Source organism: Cornus florida, unplaced genomic scaffold, assembly GCF_030987335.1.
Source record: "Cornus florida cultivar Cherokee Brave unplaced genomic scaffold, ASM3098733v1 CherokeeBrave_3.0.0_Hap2_Chr02, whole genome shotgun sequence".
NCBI lineage: Eukaryota > Viridiplantae > Streptophyta > Magnoliopsida > Cornales > Cornaceae > Cornus > Cornus florida.
This window is the reverse complement of record NW_026775572.1, coordinates 97,557,645-97,578,833: the sequence shown is the minus strand read 5'-3', so window position 1 is coordinate 97,578,833 and position 21,189 is coordinate 97,557,645. Positions and strand designations below refer to the sequence as shown.

At 37.8% G+C, this 21,189-nt stretch overlaps 1 non-coding gene and 1 pseudogene across 1 annotated transcript; both read right to left on the bottom strand.

Moving 5' to 3' along the window:
* Positions 1-6,163: 6,163 nt before the first annotated feature.
* Positions 6,164-6,282, bottom strand: LOC132297361 (5S ribosomal RNA). The gene has a single exon (XR_009479218.1). It is a non-coding gene; the product is annotated as a 5S ribosomal RNA (ribosomal RNA).
* A 146-nt stretch (positions 6,283-6,428) lies between these two features.
* Positions 6,429-6,546, bottom strand: LOC132297422 (5S ribosomal RNA; annotated as a pseudogene).
* Positions 6,547-21,189: the final 14,643 nt, after the last annotated feature.

The window sequence follows — 21,189 nt, the reverse complement described above, 5'->3', positions numbered from 1 at the left end:
GGGTATTGTTGTTCCTTTTTATACTCTTTGTCCTTTTTGTCTCTAACTTACATCCATGTCCCACATTGAGGACACTGTGTAGTTTAAGTTTGGGGGTGCATCAAAGCATTCTTGGCATATTTTTGGTTTTATAATTTTTGCTAAGCGATGATAGTATAACTTGACACTTGTCGGAGATGAAACATATGTTTAATACCTTGTGTATAGAAGCAATTGAAATTTTTGAAAATAAAGAAAAATTTGAGTTGAAATGATCATGTAGATTCAAATTAATCTGTATAAATGTTTCAATTAGATTCTTGCTGGATTTACACTCTTATAAGCTTCACAATGCACAGATGCACATTGGAAACTTAACTGTGAGGCATGCAACTTGATCAACCTTGACCTTGGCCTAGTTAATCTGATTTGATGAACCTGATAGATGAATATCTTTGGCATGATTTAAAAAAATAAATAAATAAAAAATAATAATAATAAAAATAAAAAAATAAAAAAATGACCAGTTGACGTTCGTAGCCTTTCCAACTCGAGCTATTAAGCCCTTTGGAGTGTCTCTACACTTAACACCCTAAAGCCGTCTGGTTTGGGAGTTGTTGGCCTAACGCTTGCTACAAGGGTTGGTTAGAAAGCTTAAAGGACTTAAACATTACACGGTCATTCAAAAAAAATTGTAATAAACATGGTTAGCTAGAGTTCGTAGCCTTTCCAACTTGAGCTATTAAGCCCTTTGGAGTGTCTCTACACTTAACACCCTAAAGCTGTCTGGTTTGGGAGTTGTTGGCCTAACGCTTGCTACATAGGTTGGTTAGAAAGCTTAAGGGACTTTAGCATTGCACAACCATTCTATGTTTCGCTTATGAAAGTTGTCTTGAAAATAAAATCATGCCTTAGGGACTTCATGTAAAGGGGAATTCATTGATTTGAAAACTTGTGCCTTGGAATTGGAAAAGAAAGTAAAAGCCGCATCTTGAGGATTCAATTCACTTTCACTGGAGTTTGAGTTATTTCCATTTAAGAGATGACAATTGAATTATTTATATGGACTATGATGTTGAGGCATGCATGTTGAAATGGTCTTTCCCATTTTTTTTTGTTTTGTATCAATGCTTCATATATGCAAGGTAGTCTTCCCAATGATCCCGTCTCCAGCTCTTTATCTGTTTCAAGTTGTATTTGAGCTATGTTTATGTTTATCTTTGCCATGGTGAATATTTTTGAAATAGCATTCCCATGTTTTCATTCCATTGAGTTTTGCATTTTGGTTTTGCTAAGGGACTAGCAAAATGTAAGTTTGGGGGTGTGATAAGCGCTGAATACTGTATATTCAAGCGCCCTAAAGTACATTAACAAAGTCCATTAATTGATTATTTTATATAGATTAACTCCATTTGCATGTTTTTATGCATTTTCAGGTTAAAGTGCAAAAAGGAAGCAAAAATGATGCCTTGTGGAATTTTGAACAAAAAGGATGCCATTTCTGAATTTCTGGCAGCAGTGATCCTGACTTTTGTCGCCATTTTCGACCTAGCAAACTCAAGAACTGGACTTCCCTCATAACATGAAAGATTTAGAGGTCTCAATCAGCTTTCCAAATCTTCAAACAGTTTGTCATTCGGAGCTCGGATCAGAGAGTTATGGCCTTGTTACCAGAGGTGCACAGAACTGCCTGGCAGCAATGCAATTCTGCCTTGATCTTCATTTTCGACCAATCAGACTTGAGAATTGGGTCTTCATCAAAACATGAAGTTTTTAAAGCACTGAATCAGCTCTCCAAATCTTCAAACAGATCATCATTCGGAGTTCGGGGCACAAAGTTATAGCAGTTTTACCAAAAATAGGTCAGCGCTGAGCAAGAGGAGCATGTTGCACATTGCACTAAGTTAGAGTGCTCGAGATCACTTTTCGAGTGCTCGAAAATCAGGCAGATTGCACTCGGAAATGGCTCAATTTCAGCCACTTGCACATTGGTTTCCTCAATGCCATCTTCCTTCTTTATGAAGTGGTTGGAGGTGTTCCTCGGAGGAGAGAGAGAGGGTGTTGTTGGAGAATAAAAAGCTACCAAAGGCCACACATTTGCTATCTTTGATTTTAGCAAGATTAGAGGAGAGAGAAGAGAGCAAGGAGGAGGGTGTTCTTGAGTGCTACAGTAGGAGCACGAAAATGGAGTCTTGGATGGAGCTTCTTCCTTCTTCTAGCTTAGCAATGGGTAACTAATTCTTTCTCTAGGGAGGTGATGAAGTCCCTCCCTTGTAAGCATGTCCTAGGATAGTCTATTTTGGGGATTTGCCATGTATATTTTATGGTCTTTTCATAACCAAGAGCACCTCATTTGTTGTAATGAATGTTGATACATGTATGGATGATTTCTTTAAGTTGATTATCTTGTCTTAGATGATGTCTTAGAGTAATCATATTGCTTGAGTTTTTCATGGTGAGAGTGGAAGCAAGGTTATGAAATGGTTTCATGGCATGTTGATAGGTGACTTTGATAGACCATTGCTTAGGAAATCCTTTGATGGTGTATGCTTAATCTCTAACTCCATGTGCTTTATCATTTTGTCAAGAACTTGATAGTCTCTCATTTAAGTAAATGTGTATAAGCTACACCTTAGTTAGGTAGTCTAAGCATGTTTATCTTTTGATGGATTATACTTGTTTGAGACCTAATGTACCTCTTGATTACTTATATGGCAACCATGTGTTGCTATGTAAGTCTTGACCATCATATGTTGTTTTTCCCCCAATTTAGGTCTAATCTAGCATATGTATAGGGATGGAGGCGAATTCACTTCCCTAGTCTCCTCTTCTTAATCTTTTCATCCTAAATTCCTTGCAAATTAGTGTTTTGTGCACTTTGAATTCCTAATTTAAGTGACAACAAACAAAACCTCTATGAACACCCCTTCATTAGCCTAAGAATGACTCTAAACGCTTAGGTTGCCTTAGACTAGCGCAGTCCCAGTGGTTCGACTTACCCGACCAATAGCCCTATTTTACAATGATTCGTGCTATTGCGAAGAGGGTTGATTTATAATTGATTTCGACCGTCGATCACCACCCTTCTCTCTTCTTTTTCGGCCACTTCCTTTAGGTAAAAAGGTGTAGGACCTTAGTGTTTTATGCTCTCCTCACCGTGTTTTACCTTTTCCCCTTATTAGAATCCGTTTTTGTCCATTTCTTAAGTTCAGGTTTGAAGTCAAGTTGTGATTTTGATGGGGCTTCCTTGGGGGTTATGTTCATCGTGTTGTCCCCGACAAAACCTAGAAATTTCGTCGGATTCGGAGCGGTTTCGTTTTGGTGGGGATTTGAGATTTCATCTCAAATTGAGGTAGGGGGTGTTATAATTTCATATTTTGTTGTCTTGCATGTTTTTGATGCTTATACAACTTGTATGCATGCTTTTGTTGAGAATCTAGAATTTAATTTTTATTATTTTCTATGGTTAAGATTTAATTCTCATGATAGTATTCAACTTAGAATTAAATTGTGGTATGCTAGGAAATTAAGTTTTGATGTGTTTGTTAACATATATTAAATTAGGATAATTTGAATAAGAATTGCACTTTTTATTTAATAATTATCTTTGTGAAAGTTTAATTCTCATGGACGTGTCTTGTATGGAATTAACTTATGATATGCTATTAAATTAAGTTTTGGTATGTTCTTTAACATACTTTAATTTGAGAGGATTTGGATGAGTTTGAAAATCTAGAGACTTTAATTAAGAGAATTAATTAAAATCTATTTTTATGGTTCCATTGGTCTAATTAGGATTTTGAATGAATATATATAATGACCATGCTATGTCCTTTAGCGTATATTAAATTAAGGACATTTACAAATGATTTGAAATCTAGAGAATTTAATTATTTTTATTTAATTAAATTCTATCTTGTTGTTCCATGGATTTAATTTTGTTGTAAAAGTTGTTTCTACGTATAAATCATGGATTTGGACTTTTGTGTATTCACATAGTTGAGTTTTGAGCATTGGATAACATTGTAGTTATATTTATATTCATGAAAACATGTTTACTTTATGGAATATATTGTTGCCTTGTGTAATGAATTGCACACTTTGTAATTGACATCATGTATGTTATTTTAGAATTTAAACTCTAAGGCATGGATTGTGTGGTTTCAACCTACTTGCGCATGGAAGGTGTTTTTGTGCATTATATAAATTATGTATAAGTTGTGAACTTATTTGGATTATTTTGGAGTCTTGGGACATAGTTGTTACAAGTGATATGGCAAGAGTTTGGCTCTAGTGCGGGAGGTATGAGTTCTCCTCAATTGAGATAGTGCGCACTAGGGTGGTCTTCCCAGCGGGTTAATGCATGGATAACCATTGAGGTCTCGGTAGAATTCCGAGCTTGATGTCCAAGTCTTCCACTATTTGATTTCGCATTTAATTCCAAGTTGACAATCATGTTTAATTGTGACTTGTGGTTTTTGCTATTGGCGATTTGATGTTGTTAAGTACATCCATGCTAAACTGGTATATTTAGTTGTTCACACACTTTTAGATTTCAAGTTGATAACTTAGAGAATCTATGTCTTGATGTGTGGTATTAAAAATTCTAATTATATTAAATTGTTATATTTAATTGTTATTGCATTTTAGATTTCAAGGTGATAGCTTTGAGAATCTATGTCTTGATGTTTTGTATAGCATGCACCTATGTTGTTGAAATTGCATAAAGGATGTGTTTTATGTTAGAAATGATTTAAGGTAGCTTAGGATGCTCCCTGAGTCTAACCTTTGACAAAGACGTTAGGTGGCATGACCTTTTTACATTGTTTCAAGTTGATGTAAAAATCTATAAGAAATCGAGTCGATACATGCTCATTCTCTACGAGTAAAATTGTTTACTCACCCCGAAGTTACTCGGGGATTTGTTCAAGTACAGGATTCAAGATTTGGAGATTGCACTTGCCTTGGGTGGTTTAGAGATTTAAAGTTTCTTTTAAAGCATTCTTGTTCATTTGCAAGTATTAACATGTTTAAGTTTCACTATTAACGTTGTAACACTTAGTTAGGTGCAATTATGTCATTTTTGACTTATAACATGTAAACTATACTTGGATACACTATTTGGAACCTAATTGATATGTATGACATAAGGCCAAGGGCCACAAGCTTCTAATTTCTAAGTTTTGCCTTTGAAATGTAATTTTTCTAACTTTGAGGTTTGGCATGTCAAATCTTGTAAATGTGATATAATGAGGCCGTAGGCTATTGTAATATGTTTAAAATGTTACACTACATTTGCGTGTATGTTCACATCATCACATAATAGCACATTATTAAATTTGATCATACCATGAAGGATTCAAATAACGCTTAGGGGTTTCTTCTTCATTTTGGTGCATAACAGGTTCATAGGCACTTTCTCGAGCCATTCCGGTCGACTGATTCCCTTTTTGGTTTCATTTCAACAGTAAAAACATGCATTCTAATAGCCAAATTCGAGTTTCAAGTCCATTTCGGTCGACCGATAGTTTATTTCGGTCGACCGAAGTGATTTTTCTTGACCTTCAGGATTTAGGAGAGTTTTTGGTCATTTCGGTCGACCTAAATAGCTTCCACACTCCAGCTTCTTCAGTTCTGTTTCAGCACTGTCATTCCGACTTCAAACGGTTATATCTTCTTCATTTCTAATCCAAGTGGGATGATTCTTGAGCCTAAATTCCTGGATTTTGAGTTAGCTTTCTAATGGTACCAATTCCACTCTCAGATTGAAATCATAGTGGGAGTTATTCATGTTTTAGTGACGTAGTGTCAGTTTTCGCTTAAATCGGGAAAGGGCATTTGGTGGGATTATTGTCCAAAATTCTTGGAACCTGTTGGAAAGTTATAAAATCATTAGATTAGGTTGTATTCACATTGTTTGACTTGTTTATAGTCAATTCTCTCTTTTTATTTACGAATTAACTGTTTTGCCCCTTAGTTAATAGATTTTGCCCGTTTTGACCTTTGTTTCCGCTTTCATTCTCTTTGAGTTTCATGACTTCATGGAAAGTCACTTGGGTGTCCTAAGGATGATTTATATCTCTAGAGACCTTGGTTTATCTTTTGCTTCCACATTTCGGACCCGTTACCGGCTTAACTTTCGGGTCATCACTGACGCATCGGGTTGAAAAACTTGGGCCGTCATAGGGTGCAACACGAGGACTTCCTAGGGGGTCACCCATCCTAGTACTACTCTCGCCCACGCGCGCATCACTGCGGAGTGCTGATGGGATCTGGTGCATTAGTGCTAGTATAATCGCACCCTAGAAACTCTTGCCTCCATTTCCCTTTAAACCCATTCCCACCCCGTACTATTGCCCTTGCCGACGCGTTCGCTCGGTATAAATAAATAAACTAACAAAAATATACACACACATTAATGAAATTAAAATCCAAAGCCGGATAAAAAAACTGTGAAACACGAAGACTTCCCTGGGGTCACCTATCCTAGTACAACTCTCGCCCAAGCGCGCTTAACTGCGGAGTTCTAATGGGATCCAGTGCATTAGTGCTGGTATGATCGCACTTGACTAACATTCACCTCTATTTCCTTATAAAACCATTCCCACCTCGTTCTATTGCCCTTGTGATCGATGTGACAACTATACATCAACGTTTACAATAGCACAAATCATTATAGAATAGGGCTATTGGTCGGGTAAGTCGAACCACTGGGACTGCTAGTTTATGGCAACTAAGATGTCTAGAATCACTTTTAGAATGATGAAAGGGTATATAGAGGTTTGTTGGTTTGTCACTAAGTAACTAAAATTAGAATGTGCATAAAATAGTAAATGAAAGGAATCTAAGATGAGAGGAACTTATGTAAAGAGGGCTAGGGAAGTGAATCCACCACCAACTATACAAACATGCTTGCTTGCAAATAACTTGGGGGACAAAATATATATGTAACCATGATATGTAGAAATGCAAGACAACTACAATATCTTCAAAAAGTTCACATATTCAAGAATTAAGTATAATTCATCAAAGGTTGGTATAATTCATCTATCTAAACTAGGGTATAGCTGAAATATCCTTCCTAAGCTATGAACTAACAAATTCCTCAATTTGTGTGGTAAGTGCAGATGAAGTCAAAAGATAAAGATAATCCATCAAAAGGGAGGCCCTAAGCTTGGACTATCAAACCTTTCATACAACATGCCATTAAAATCATTTCATATTCTCATCTCCATTCTCACTATGGAGATGTAAGCCCTATAATCATGAAAACATACAATCTAAGACAAGATAATACATTTAACACCATTATTTATTGAATTGAAGAACATTTACAACATGTGTAAGTCTCTAGAATATGAAAAGATTACATACACACTTCATTCCCCAAATCAAAACAAGATTATAGCATGCTTACAAAGAATGGCTTCATCACCTCCCTAAGATAAGGAGTTAGTTGCTTATGGATGCAAGAGAGGAAGGAGAAGAGATGAAAACCCCCTCTATTTTTGTGCTTAGAGGACCCAAAATACACACAACCTCAAGAACTCTACTTTCTCTCTCTAAAAACCTTGCAAGAATGTATGATATGGAAAAATAATGCTTCAAGGCTCTAATCTAGTCCAAAATCTCCTCTCTCCTCCATCACTCACGAGCTCCAACCACTAGAAGGAAGCAGCACCACACAAAATAGGTCAAGGGAACAAGATTCAGCTGGAATTCAGGAGCAGGTGGGCTGCTCTCTGCAGGTCGGCAAGCGCCCACGGGGCGCTGGCGGGCGCCTGTGGGTGCTTATATCCGGAGGAACTTACTGCACAAAATGGCGGGAGCCCGTGGTGGCTCGGCAGGCGCCCGCAGAAGCTCGGTGGGGGCCAGCAGAGGCTGTGGGGCCCCGCTGAAAAAGGTGGCCTACTGGAGTGATTGGTGGGCGCCCGCGATGGCGCGGCGGGCGCCTGCGGATCCTTGGTTTTCACACTTGCAGCTCCTTTTTTTGGCCACTTTAGTTGGCACAACGACACAGTCTTCATTCTGAGCACTATGCTGCAACTTCAAACATCTGGCGACTCTAGAAACTTGACCCAAAAGACGGTACCCAGCAACGGCGTGCTTTGATTCTTCAAAGGCTCGACAAAACTGCATCTTTAACCATATTTGGGGAAATCGACCTAAAAGAAGACGGAAATAAACAAATAAAGCTAAACTATACATTATAATCCGCTAATGGACTTAACTAATGCAAATAAGGGCGCTTGAATATGCAATATTCGGTACTTATCACACCCCCAAACTTACATTTTGCTAGTCCCTTAGCAAAACCAAAATATAGAACTTAACAAAAATATTAACATATGAAATGCTGACAACATGCATCAATCATTAAGTGCAAAAATATCTACAAAGCTCAAATGTAACTTGGAACAACAGAAACTATGACGACTCTGATTTTTAGGCCAGCGTGTCCTATGATGAACCGAAGATTGACCCGATAACGGATCCGATATGCGGAAGCGAAAACAAAAAATAAGACTCTAAGAAGTCAAAGTGACCTTCCATGAGGTCGTGGAACTTAACAAGAACTGATGCGGAAGCAAAAGATCAAAAATGTGACAAATAAGCCCCCAGGGGCAAAATAGTCTTTTCTAAAAACTGTAGATTTGGGTGCCACCGAGCACACCGCTGGAAGGACAATGAAAAACTAATCAAGATGGACTCAAGAATCGTATGATTCGGAGTCCGGACGAAGGAGAAACGGCGTGACGACGGAAAACAGACACTTAAAGCTTTAAGGGCAAACTGGTAATTATCCAAAAATATATGGGTGTAACCGAGCACACCGTTGGATAGACGACGAAAAATTAATCAAGTTAAAAAAAAATTCACTTGAATTGGAGTCCGGACGAAGGAGAAAAGCCCAAAAGAAGAATTGACGTCGCAGCAGCCCGAGGAGGGGCCATGACAGCCCCATGTGTGCACCCATGCACGCCGTGCGCGCGCTGAGTGCACCATGGCTGGCGGCAGCAGCCCATAAAGCTGCTGTGGGGTTATTTTTCAGAAAAATCCAGAACAAAGGCTGAATTTGGAGACCTAGATAAATTTTTTTTCAAAAACACAAAAAAGAAACCCCCCCCCCCCCCCCCCAAAATTGAGTTTTCTACATGACTCGCGAGAGAATTTAAAAAAAAAAAAACAATGTAAAATGCCCGAAATGCTCCTCCATGAAATCTGGTCATGGAGGTCCAAAAAGCTGCTATGTTGAAAAACTGAGAGCTGAACTTCGTAAGCGATTTCCGATATCAAGACGACATTTTCTGGAAAAACACGGAAAAGAAACCCCTCCTAAAATCATGTTTTCTATTCAACCATATTGAAAGAAGAAAATAAAACCACCATAAACAGTCTATAATGCCCCTAGATCAGAATATGCAAAAAAAGTACGAAATGAATTCACAAGAGGCTCAAAACACAAACGATAAGGTTTTGCCCTGAAACGACCATGCACACAAACGTAACTTACCTATTTGGATGTGTTACAATGGTCCACGACTTAAAAATACCACCGATACAAAATCCGACTCCCCAACCAGCAAAAAGGCAAAAATGGAACTTGGAATGAAAACTCGGAATCCAAAAATACAAAATGGGGTCAAATGACTGTTTGGCCCTTAGCCACACTTCATACAAGATTAATAAGACCCTATGAAAGAATGATAATGGAATTCCCACACCCGATGCAACCATGGTGAATTGGACTTGCGATTTTTCAAGATTTTCACAATATTTCATGAAGTTAAAAAGTACATAGAATACAATGTACATGTCATTGGCCTCCGGCCTCATCTCATACATATCAAATACATTGAAAGGAGTGTACTTAAGTACATATTACATACATGGAATCAAATATACATATTTTGACATATAAGTCTATAAAATGACATTTCATGCTAACATTTACATGAAATGGAAACTTTAGAGCTACACGACATCCAAGGAATGCTAGGCGTCACGAACCAAGTCTTCGTACCTGAAATATGCCCCAGTATCGTAGGGGTGAGTAATATAAAGCTACTCATAGGAGATGAGCATGAATCGACCTAGCATTTTACAACTTTATCACCTTAAGGTGAAGCATGTTAAAGGGGTTCATGCCACCTAACGTCTATGTCCAAGTGAGACTCGGGGAGCATCCTAAGCTACCTTAGAGTCTAAGCAACAAGAATCATGGTTGGGATAATCTAAAGAACACGACAAGAAGAATGCTTGAGCATAGATTAACATGAATTGCATTTTCAATACAATTAAACTAGGTCTAGAGTAATCCATATAACATGACAAAAGCATATTTGAATACAAGTTAATAAGAATCACATTATCCATGCAATTCAATAACAAAAGAGCATGTTATACAATGCAACAAGGTATAAGTTCTCAAAGCCATCAACTTAGAATCTAAAGCACAAAATAACAGTGGTGGTTCATGCCACCTAACGTCTAAGTTCTAAATGAATCAATAGGATCAATTCTAAGCTTTGTTAGAACGTCAAAACACAATTTTCAATATCGATGCAATTTAACCAATATTGGAACATCCAATACAACACATAAAGCACAATTTCGCAAAGTTAACATCATGTAACTTAAAATGGAACGACAAATAAGGAACAACAAGTTACAACATCATCTAGTTATCAACTTGAAAATGAAATGCGAAGTCAAACAAAGTGGATACTCGGACGTCACGCCGGATCAGACCAACAACATAGTTACTTTAGGGTTACTAGCCCATGGGTAACCTCCCTATGTGCGCACTAGACCATATAGAGGGACTATCCCCCGTACTAGAACCACGTCCTAGCCATAGTCAAACAACGACATCCCCAAGTTTCCAAAATCAACAAGTTGTGCAACAACGCATATATCAATGGGAATATGCAAGATAATCAACTATCTACTAAGCACAACCAAATTTGGAAACCTATACAATACATGCTCTAAATCCACAACTAATATGATATGATGAATGTCGAATCTTCAGTGTGCGATTCGTTACACACTATGCATGAAAGATGTTAAACACGAAGTGTGCAAATCATTACACAAGGCAACAATATATTCAATAAAGAAAACATATTCTCATGAATACAAACATAGCAACTATGTTGTCCAATGTTCAAAACATAACCAAATGAATATACAACAAGTCCATGTCTAGGATTTTGATATAGAAACGACTTTCAAATAGAATTAAATCCATGGCTCAATTCGATAGAATTTAATTAAATAAAAATAATTAAATTCCCTAGATTCTAATTCAATTCCAAATAACCTCAAATTAATACATATTAAAAAACATGGCATGGTCATCACCTATATCCATTCTAAAACTCAATTAGGTTATTGGAACAACAAAGTAGAACTCTAATTAAATCATGCTAATTTAATTACCAAGGTTCTAAAGCAACTTCAAATGGTCCACAATTAATATATACTAGTAAGCAAGTCATGGCCAATACAAATATCAAGTTAAAATCTTAATTAAGCTAATGGGACCGCAAAATAGATTTTAATTAATTCTTTTAATTAAAATCTCTAGATTTTCAAACTTAACCAAATGCTCTCAATTTAACATATCTTAGAGAACATGCCAAGGACTAATATAATATCACATTACAAGTTTATTTCATTTAATTTAAGACCATGTGACTTAACCTTTCACTAAAGTTAAATATAAATTAGAAGTTGCAATTCCCATGCAATTAATCCCAATTTAATATATGTGAACAACTATACCTAAGCTTAATTTTCTAACATGCCACAATAGAATTCCAAGTTGTATATCACCATGAGGATTAAATCTTAAACATGAAATTTAATTAAATAAAAGGTTTCAAAACCTAACCGAATATTCTAAATCAAATATATGTGAAGCTATATGGCATGTAAATCAAGAATATCAAATCGGAATTTAAATAGAGTGAATAGTGCACTCAGGGCAAATTAATTAATCAAATTAATTAATAATTAATAATTTTCAAAACACCTCCAATTACTTTCAAATTCAACTATGTTGAAGAGCATGCTAAGGCCTAATTTAATATGCTAACACATATTGATTTTAAGCTAGTTAAGGCAATGTGAATTAATCTTTCACCTAAGATAAATATTAAATAAAATCTTTAATACTTATTCAAATGTTCCAATTTTAATACATGACAATGAGCATATCAAGGGGCAATATAAAATCATACTACATGTTTAAACCAAGTCATGAGCAACCGGAAAAATTAGATCCCGTACAAGAAAAATAAATAATAAAATTTCTAGATTTTATATTTAATCATGCAAACAAGTAGTATAAGCATCACAAGCATGCTATATAACAAGAATTTAAACCTAGAATATTCCCTACCTCAATTTGAGATGAAAATCCCAAAGGCCCACCAAAATAAAAGTGCTCTGAATTCAACGATACCGAGAGGTTTTGTCGGGGACAACACCGTGAACAAGAATCCGCAAGAAGCCCCATGAAAATCATAACTTGACCTCAAAACCAAACTCAAGAAATGGTCAAAACTGAATTCTAATAAGGGGGAAAGGTAGAGCACGGCGAGGGGAATAACAAACGTTAAGGTCAAAGACTTTCCATCAAGGAAAAGTGAACCAAAAGAGAAGAGAGAAGATGGCAGCACCCCTTGGGATGCGATGGGAGCTCCAGGTCATGCATGAAGAGGGGAGAAGATGAAAAATGAAATATCTCACCCTCCTTTTATAGAAATCTCAAAAAGTGCCCCGAACGGGCCCCGCCGGGTCCGAAAAAGTAAAATTTGAGCAGATGTGCTCAAATGGCAAAACTTTGTGAACGAAAAAGATTCAAAATGATAAAATATGAATAATGGAAGAAACAGCATCAAAAACCGAGTCCTGAGCAAAAAGTTATACCCAAAACAAGTTTGGCGAAAACCGGGGCCAGAAACCCTAAAATAGGAAAACATCGACCAGGAGGAAATTCCAAGAGTACACAACTCGAAAAAATGTGAAAATGAATCTCGTACGAGGATTCAGGCTCAAAACAAGACATTTTGTAATAACTTTCATTAATTGCACAATAGCCCCTTCAAAAAGTGAAAACTGCACTTATGGCCCAGAATGAAAATATCTTCCAAAAATATTTTCTTAAAAACCCCTGAAATAAAATATCTTCAAAAGATATTTACGAAAAACACCCCAAGAAAAGAAAATAATTTCAATGAACTTTGCATCCATGCCCTTATGGACACCGGGAGCAACTAGAGTACTTTCTTGCAAAAGTAAAGATACGTATTTCATGGAAACCACTCAAGATGAAAGTACGTGAAGTCAAAAACCAACTCCGAGCATGAGAAGTGAGGTTGTGCCAAAAACTGACAAACGAAGATAAGACAGAATAGGGAAAAGGACGAAATAGCGCATAGCGTCAAAAAACTAAAAATGTGAAAATGACTCGGTCCTTAGAGAAAGTTGTCAATCCATGGAAAAGAGTCTCAGGAACCAATTTCGAGCACTCGAGATGACACTAAGCGACACGAAACAGAGCTCAGAAAAGAAAATTAAATAAAAAAAATTCATTCGTAAAATTTCAGGAAAAAAGAAAGGAAGGCAAATGACCGAGTCGTTACAGAAACTTAGAAAAAGACTCATTAGGTAGACTACCTTGCATACATGAGGCCTTGATATACAACATGGTAAAACACATTTTAATTATTATGCATCAATCATCATAGCCTATATAAACACTTCAATTGTCATTTCTAAAATAGAATTGAACTCTAACTTCAGTGAAAGTGAACCGGATCCCCAATATGCGGCTTTTACCCTCTTTTCCCAATCTCAGGAACACAAGCTTTCAAATCATTGAATTTCCTTCTAAATGGGATCCCTAAGGCATGACTTTATTCATAATACAACCTTTGTTGCTTATTTTATTTACATACTATGGTCGTGCAATACCGAAGTCCCTTAAGCTTTCTAACCAACCCATGTAACAAGTGTTAGGCCAACAACTCCCAAACCAGATGGCTTTAGGGTGCTAAGTGTAGAAACACTCCTAGAGCTTAATAACTCGAGTTGGAAAGGCTACAAACTCCAACGAACCATATCTACTTATTTATCTTTTTTATGAATGACCGTGCAATGTCTAAGTCCCTCAAGCTTTCTAACCAACCCATGTAACTAGTGTTAGGCCAACAACTCCCAAACCGGATGGCTTTAGGGTGTTAAGTATAGAGACACTCCTAGGGCTTAATGACTCGAGTTGGAAAGGATACGAACTTAAAATGGTCATTATCATTGCTTAAATTTTTTTTTATTTTTTTACTTAAACATGACAAAGATATCCATTCATTAGGGTCATCACCTCAAATCAGCTGAGTCATGATCAAGGTCAATTGGGTTGCATACCTCACGGTTAGGTTCCTGGTGTGCATATGTGCAATGTGAAGCATAAAAGAGTATGAAATCCGATGAAATTTAATTGAAGCATTTATACAAACCAAAATGAATCAACATGGTCATTTTAAATTTTTCTTTATTTTCAAAATTATCATTTGCCTCTATACACAAAGTCTTAAACACATGTTCAATCTCCAAAAAGGTTCCATGATTACACTATCATTGCTTCCAACAAAAATTATTTTATTAACTTACATGCATCCAGCTACAGTCATGCAAGCAAAAATGTTTTCTCAAAAATGTAACAATGCAGAATGCACCCCCAAACTTGAATTTCACATTATCCTTAATGTGAGAAGGCAAAGGATAAATAATTAAAAATGAAGAGTGTAACAAGAACAATAGTACCAAGTTAAAAAGGAATCGAGTAGCGGTGCAAAAATAGGCCACTTTGTGAATTCCATGAGCATACCCACAAACTTGGTTGCAAAAACCTGTCAAAAGCATCTATACATAGCAAGAATCATATGAATTCAAAATGAATGAAAATAACTGCAATTTATTTAATTAAAAACTATAATGCATGCAAAGTAGCAAAATCGATGCAGTTGTAAGTTCAAAAGAAGATAGAAAGCAATTGCCAAAGGTGACCTAAAATAAGTCTAAAAAGTGCTACTAAAAGGGAAATAGAAAATAGAAGCATAAAATCACTCCATCATCAGAGTGGAGGATAAAGCGCCAGGTGCGCCGAGCGCTCGGTCAAGCAAAGTTTGGAGCATAGCCTGCAAAACCTCCTGGCTCTCCTGAGTTTTCTGAATGGCGCCCTCTCTGTTGCCAAAATGTATATCAAACACATCAAGACGAGCATTGAGGGCAAGATAATCAGCATGGGTCATGACATCTAACGGCGAAGCAATAGGGGCAGCTAGAGCAACGGGGGCCTCAGGGGCCGGAGCCATATGAGGGGCTAGAGCACCCCAATCCAAATCATCTCCAATTCAAGCCTGATAGGACGTCTTGAGCTACACTGTACTGGACTTCCAGACCCCAAGGTTGAAGTCAGCCACTGTCTTTTCTTTCGCCTCACCATAAGGTGCTTTGAATTCGGCATCTTTAAGTAACCTAGTGATAAGGTATGGAAATGGAAATGCCCAGGTGGTGGCACTGTTGGACCTTACCAAGATTAACTCATTATAAATCTTGAGAATTTGGTCCTAGACAAGTTGTGGGACGCAAAACCAGTACTCCTTTTCAGCGGCCTAGAGGGTTTTTAGAAAATCCCCCTTATGCTAGGAATGGCCTGGCACGGGAAGGAAGTTCTTCGCCAGGACCGAATCAAGAAACCACAGCCAGCATGGTAAGAAGGATTTATTGGTGCTGGTGGTTCGATTGCCGGTAAATTAACCGTGACAAATTTCGCCCACAATGTCTACCAAGGGAAGTTGAGCCGGTGGGTTAACATAAAGAGGGGGACCTACAGCATCCACCGACAAAGCCAATGGACAATCCATGGCCATAGCAAGATCATCCAGGCCAAATTCATAAACGTCTCCATCAATGGTGGTTTTGATGATGTCCGGTTTCGCACATGAATGGAACAGGTTTGCATAGAACAGACGAACCACGCGCGGGTAGTAGGCATGAGTTCGTGGTTTGAAGAGCAATGCGAGGCTACGTGCTCGTAATTCGCGGACTGACCATGCAATTTCCTAATTGTGTTCAAAATCATTGGCAATGTTGAATTTTGCTTCGGGGACAATTGGCCATTCCGCCCAATTTGGAGTTAGAGGGACATTTGAAGGGCCCTCGGATGAGCGAGCACGCTTGGACGCAACTTTGGGAGCCATTGGAGTGCGGAAATTTGGTTCAGGAATTTCTACGAACACCTGGCGTGCACAAGAATGGGGAAGAGGGACAAAATGATATTAGATATGAAAAATTCCCTAAATCTCAACCTGCAAATGACATACATTCAAAACCCAATAATCACCAATCCTCCAATGAATAGATTCCCATCCTCCTTAATGCGAAAATTCAAAGAAAAAAGAATGGAGAAGAAATTTACCCACTTTGGAGGAGCAAAGCCCTCTTTGGCTTGATGAGAGAAGGATTTGAGGGAAGATGGAGACGGACAATGGAAGGATGATGGATGATGGAAAAGATTGAGGTTGAGATGGGAAGATAGGGTCGGAGAGAGGAAGGTTTTTAGGGTTGAAGAGGTTTGGGGTGAGGAAAGATAAAGAGAAGAAGAGGTTAAAAGGAAGGAAATGGGCTTGAAAGCCCATTTAACATCTAGCTAGGAGGAGGCACCGGTGCCCGCGGTAGCTTGGCGAGGGCCCGCGAGAATTTACGGGGGCCTGCGGAAACTCCTAGTGCTGCCTAGAACGGCGGGCGCCCGCGAAAGCTTTTCAACTGCTGCCTTGTGTAGTAGTTGCAACCTATGAGGGCCGGGACATGATCTCTATCAACTTCAAACATAGATTTTGAATTTCGGAGGATCTTAGCTACCGCAAAGAGATGACGAGTCAGGATTTGGCACTTAATGGCCCAAGAGAAAAAGCACGCAATCCGCATGCCAATTACACTTTGGATTAGACGGAATAAATGCTTAGCTAACCTTAAATTTTCTTTTCAGAAATGGTATAAAGACCTAAAAATGAGGAAGGAAACCAAATGGAACTGCCGGAATGCTCAATGAGTCAAGTCCGGAAGAATGCACATTTTTTGTTAAACTTAATGAATTTCTAGAAAATTCGTGGAACTAGGCACTTGGAAGAAGGAAGCTCAGAAAATGGAAGAATTGCTTCTTATGAGTGCTAAATTTAACGTTGATAGCTAGACGAACCAGGCTTTACATGGCGCATTAGTCCTCATAAATTGGGTCGATTAATAGGACTTTCTCAACTTTTCGGATAGGGACTATGCCATCGACGTAAGGCTTAAGCCGTTGGCCGTTAACCTTGGAGAGAGATCCATTGGTAGGATCTTGAAGTTTGACTGCACCATGAGGAAAGATGGAGGTGATGACATATGGACCATCCCACCATGAACGGAGTTTATCGAGAAAAAGTCTCAATCTAGAATTGAAAAGCCAAACTTTTTGTTCAGGGACAAAAGACTTTTTGACAATGTGCTTGTCATGAAAAGCTTTAGTCTTTGCCTTATAAATTTTGGCACTTTCATACACATCATTGCAAAGTTCCTCAAGCTCATTGAGCTGCAATTTCCGAATAGAGCCGGCTTGTTTGAGATCAAAGTTGAGCCTTTTGATGGCCCAATAAGCACGGTGCTCTAGTTCGACTGGAAGATGATAGGCTTTGCCAAAGACAAGTCGATATGGTGACATGCCAATTGGTGTCTTATAAGCTGTCCGGTAAGCCCAAAGCGCATCGTTTAGTCTCAATGACCAATCTTTGAGGTCCGGTCGAACCATTTTTTCTAGGATATGCTTAATCTCCCGATTAGATACTTCCACTTAACCACTCGTTTGAGGATGGTAAGGTATGGCAACCTTATGAATGATAGAATACTTGGAGAGGACGGATTTAAGGTAACGATTTCAGAAATGAGATCCACCGTCACTGATGATTGCTCGGGGCGTACCAAAGCGACTAAAAATATTGGATTGAATGAACTGGATCACGACTTTATGATCATCGGTTTTGGTAGCCTCGGCTTCAACCCATTTAGAAACATAATCCACTGCTACAAGGATATACTCATAGCCATAAGAAGATGAAAATGGCCTATGAAGTCGATCCCCCACACATCAAAAATTTCAATAATGAGGATGGGAGTGAGGGGCATCATGTCTCTCCTAGACAGTATCCGAGCTTTTGGCAACACTCACAAGATTTACAGAAATTGTAAGCATCCCGAAACAAGGATGGTCAATAAAATCCGCTTTGAAGGACTTTGCCAGCTGTCTTTCTGGCACTAAAGTGTCCCCCACAAGCAAGAGTATGGCAGAAATTTAGGACGCTTGTGGTTTCATTGTCGGGAATGCATCTCTGGACGATTTGATCCGGGCAATACTTGAACAATTCTGGATCTTCCCAAAAGAAATGCTTAACTTGGGAGAAGAATCGGTCTTTCTCTTGTTTTAACCAATTGGATGGAATTTTGCCTATCGCAAGGTAGTTGACAATGTCCGCAAACCAAGGGAGACTGGAATAGAAAATTTGAAATAGTTGCTCATCCAGAAAAGAATCAAGGACTGTAGCAAATTCAGAAGATTTTTTAATAAGTAGACGAGAGAGATGGTCTGCGACAACATTGTCTGTCCCCTTCTTGTCCCAGATCTCAATGTCAAACTCTTGAAGTAAGAGTATCCATCGAATTAGGCGAGGTTTGGTCTCTTTTTTCGCGAGCAAATGCCTAAGAGCGGCATGATCCAAAAAGACAATGACCTTGGATCCAAGAAGTTAGGAACGGAATTTATCCAAGGCATACACCACGGCCAACAATTCTTTTTCAGTGGTGGTGTAATTTATCTGAGCATCAGAGAGAGTCTTTCTCGCATAATAGATAGCATGTGGGAGCTTGTCCACACGCTGGCCCAAAACCGCACCTAATGCATAATCGGATGCATCACACATGATCTCAAATGTAAGAGACCAATTAGGCGGTTTCATGATTGGGGCGGATGAGAGAAGAGTGCGAAGTTTCACAAAAGCTTCCATACAAGCTTCATTAAAATTGAACGGAACGTCCTTGGCAAGAAGATTACACAAGGGCCGAGAGTGATGCGACTGAGCGTGTGCACAAAATAATGCACAACACTTTAGGTTTAGAAATAATGTCAAGTGGGCACCATATTTTAAAATTTATAAAACCACTAAACACTTATACTATGGAATATGAAGTGAGCAGGGATCGTCCCAAGAGATCTAAACAATTATAGGTTTTTCATAATTGAATTATACTTTAGTGCTTATGTGATTGCTAAAAAGGGTTTTGTTTGTGATTAAAGCTAATTTTAAACTAAATGATTGCAATAAAGAAATAGAGTTTAAGAGATTGGAAAGAGACTTAGGGTGTAGGATTCAACACCAAGCACATTGCCTAACTCACTAACTTTCAACTAATTAAAGAAATAATTAAATGTAATTCTAATGTAGCTACTACTTGCAAAGAAAAGTATAAAGCATCAATTTCAAGCTTGAATTGCCTACCTAATGACGAATAAGCTAAGTGTAGTGTAATTCACCTATCCAAAGAATGGTCCATCAATTCAAGTTACAATTCTAGCCTACATCAATCTAGAGGATAATACAATTGTGGCAAAAAGTATGGAACTCAAATATAAGTATGGATGGTCTACTTACCTAATAATTAAATTGCAATTAAATTAATTAAACTTGAATTAAACTAATTAAACATAAATTTAAAACTAATTACACAATAAATTAACCTAAACATGTAGTGCCATCCATCAAATAGAAGTAATTTTCCATCAAATTGATTCACAACTACAACTAATTATCACCATGCATAGACATCACAAGAATCAATTTACAAAGAATTCAAGTGGAAAGCTTGTTTATTCATCAACCACACATAAGACAACACATGATTAATACAAATAAATAATTGGAAGAATTGATTCATATATTTCAAGCCTATACAATAATTACATGCTAAATCCCCAAAAAGTATGAAAAAAGAGAGAGAATAGGTTACATGCTTAGGGTTTATCCAACCCTAAGTAGAAGAATCAGCCACTCATGGTTGATGGAGTTGAAGATAGAAAAATCTCCATCCTTGAATATATCATCTCCGAACTTTTCTTCCAAACCCTAGCCCGTTCTTCGTTTCTCCTCCTTTGCGTTTTCCAGGAGAGAACATGATATCACGATACAGAATATCAAACTTCTTAATAATAAAATAATAAAAATAAAACTCTCTAAACTAATAAGAAACTAACCCTAAAAATAATGGGCCTATTTCCCTTAAGTAACAAACTATATTTAAGCCCAATAGAACCAAAAAAATAAACCCAAAAGAAAAAATCTCGTAATGCTACCAGGGCCTGGGGGATCAATCCCCCAGCCTTGGGGATCGATCCCCAAAGGGCATTGTTAGTTCGGTGAATAGTGGGGGATCGATCCCCCACTTTGGGGATCGATCCCCAGGTGTTGGAAATCTCCTTTAAACTCCATTTTAGCTCCATTTTGGCCCCAGGCTAATCTTTTTGCTTCTTGATCTTTAGGAATATCATTAAAGGCCCGAAAAATGTAGAATTGACCGCTTTTGAAGGATGAGCACACTATACGAACAATGGTTGCGGACTCTTCTTGCCATTTTCTGAACTTTTCCCAAATGTCTTTGTTTATCTCCAAAAAGGCCTTAATGAACCAAAATTAGTTCGTTTGAACTGTATTGACCTGAAATTGACAAAAACTTAAATTAGAACTAAAACATGAAAATAAGATAAATGCAAAGACTAAAATACCCTAGTTTAGGTGCTGAAATGTGTAACATTTAAGCACTTATCACACCCCCAAACTTAGATATTGCTAATCCCTAGCAATGAAGTACAATATGAAAATGAAACAAATATATATACAACTATGAACTAATAAAGCAAATAAAGACAACACCACTTTCGTAGGGATCACTGTTACATTTAGCATATGCAACAAGCCTTTTAAACCCCTAAGTTACCCCTAGTGGACTAGTAAAGTTTCGTGAGGGTTTCCAGAAATGGTACACATAAACATCTACAGCTCTTTCTTACTTGAGAAGCAACGACACATATCAAACAAGTGTTTAAAGTAGACT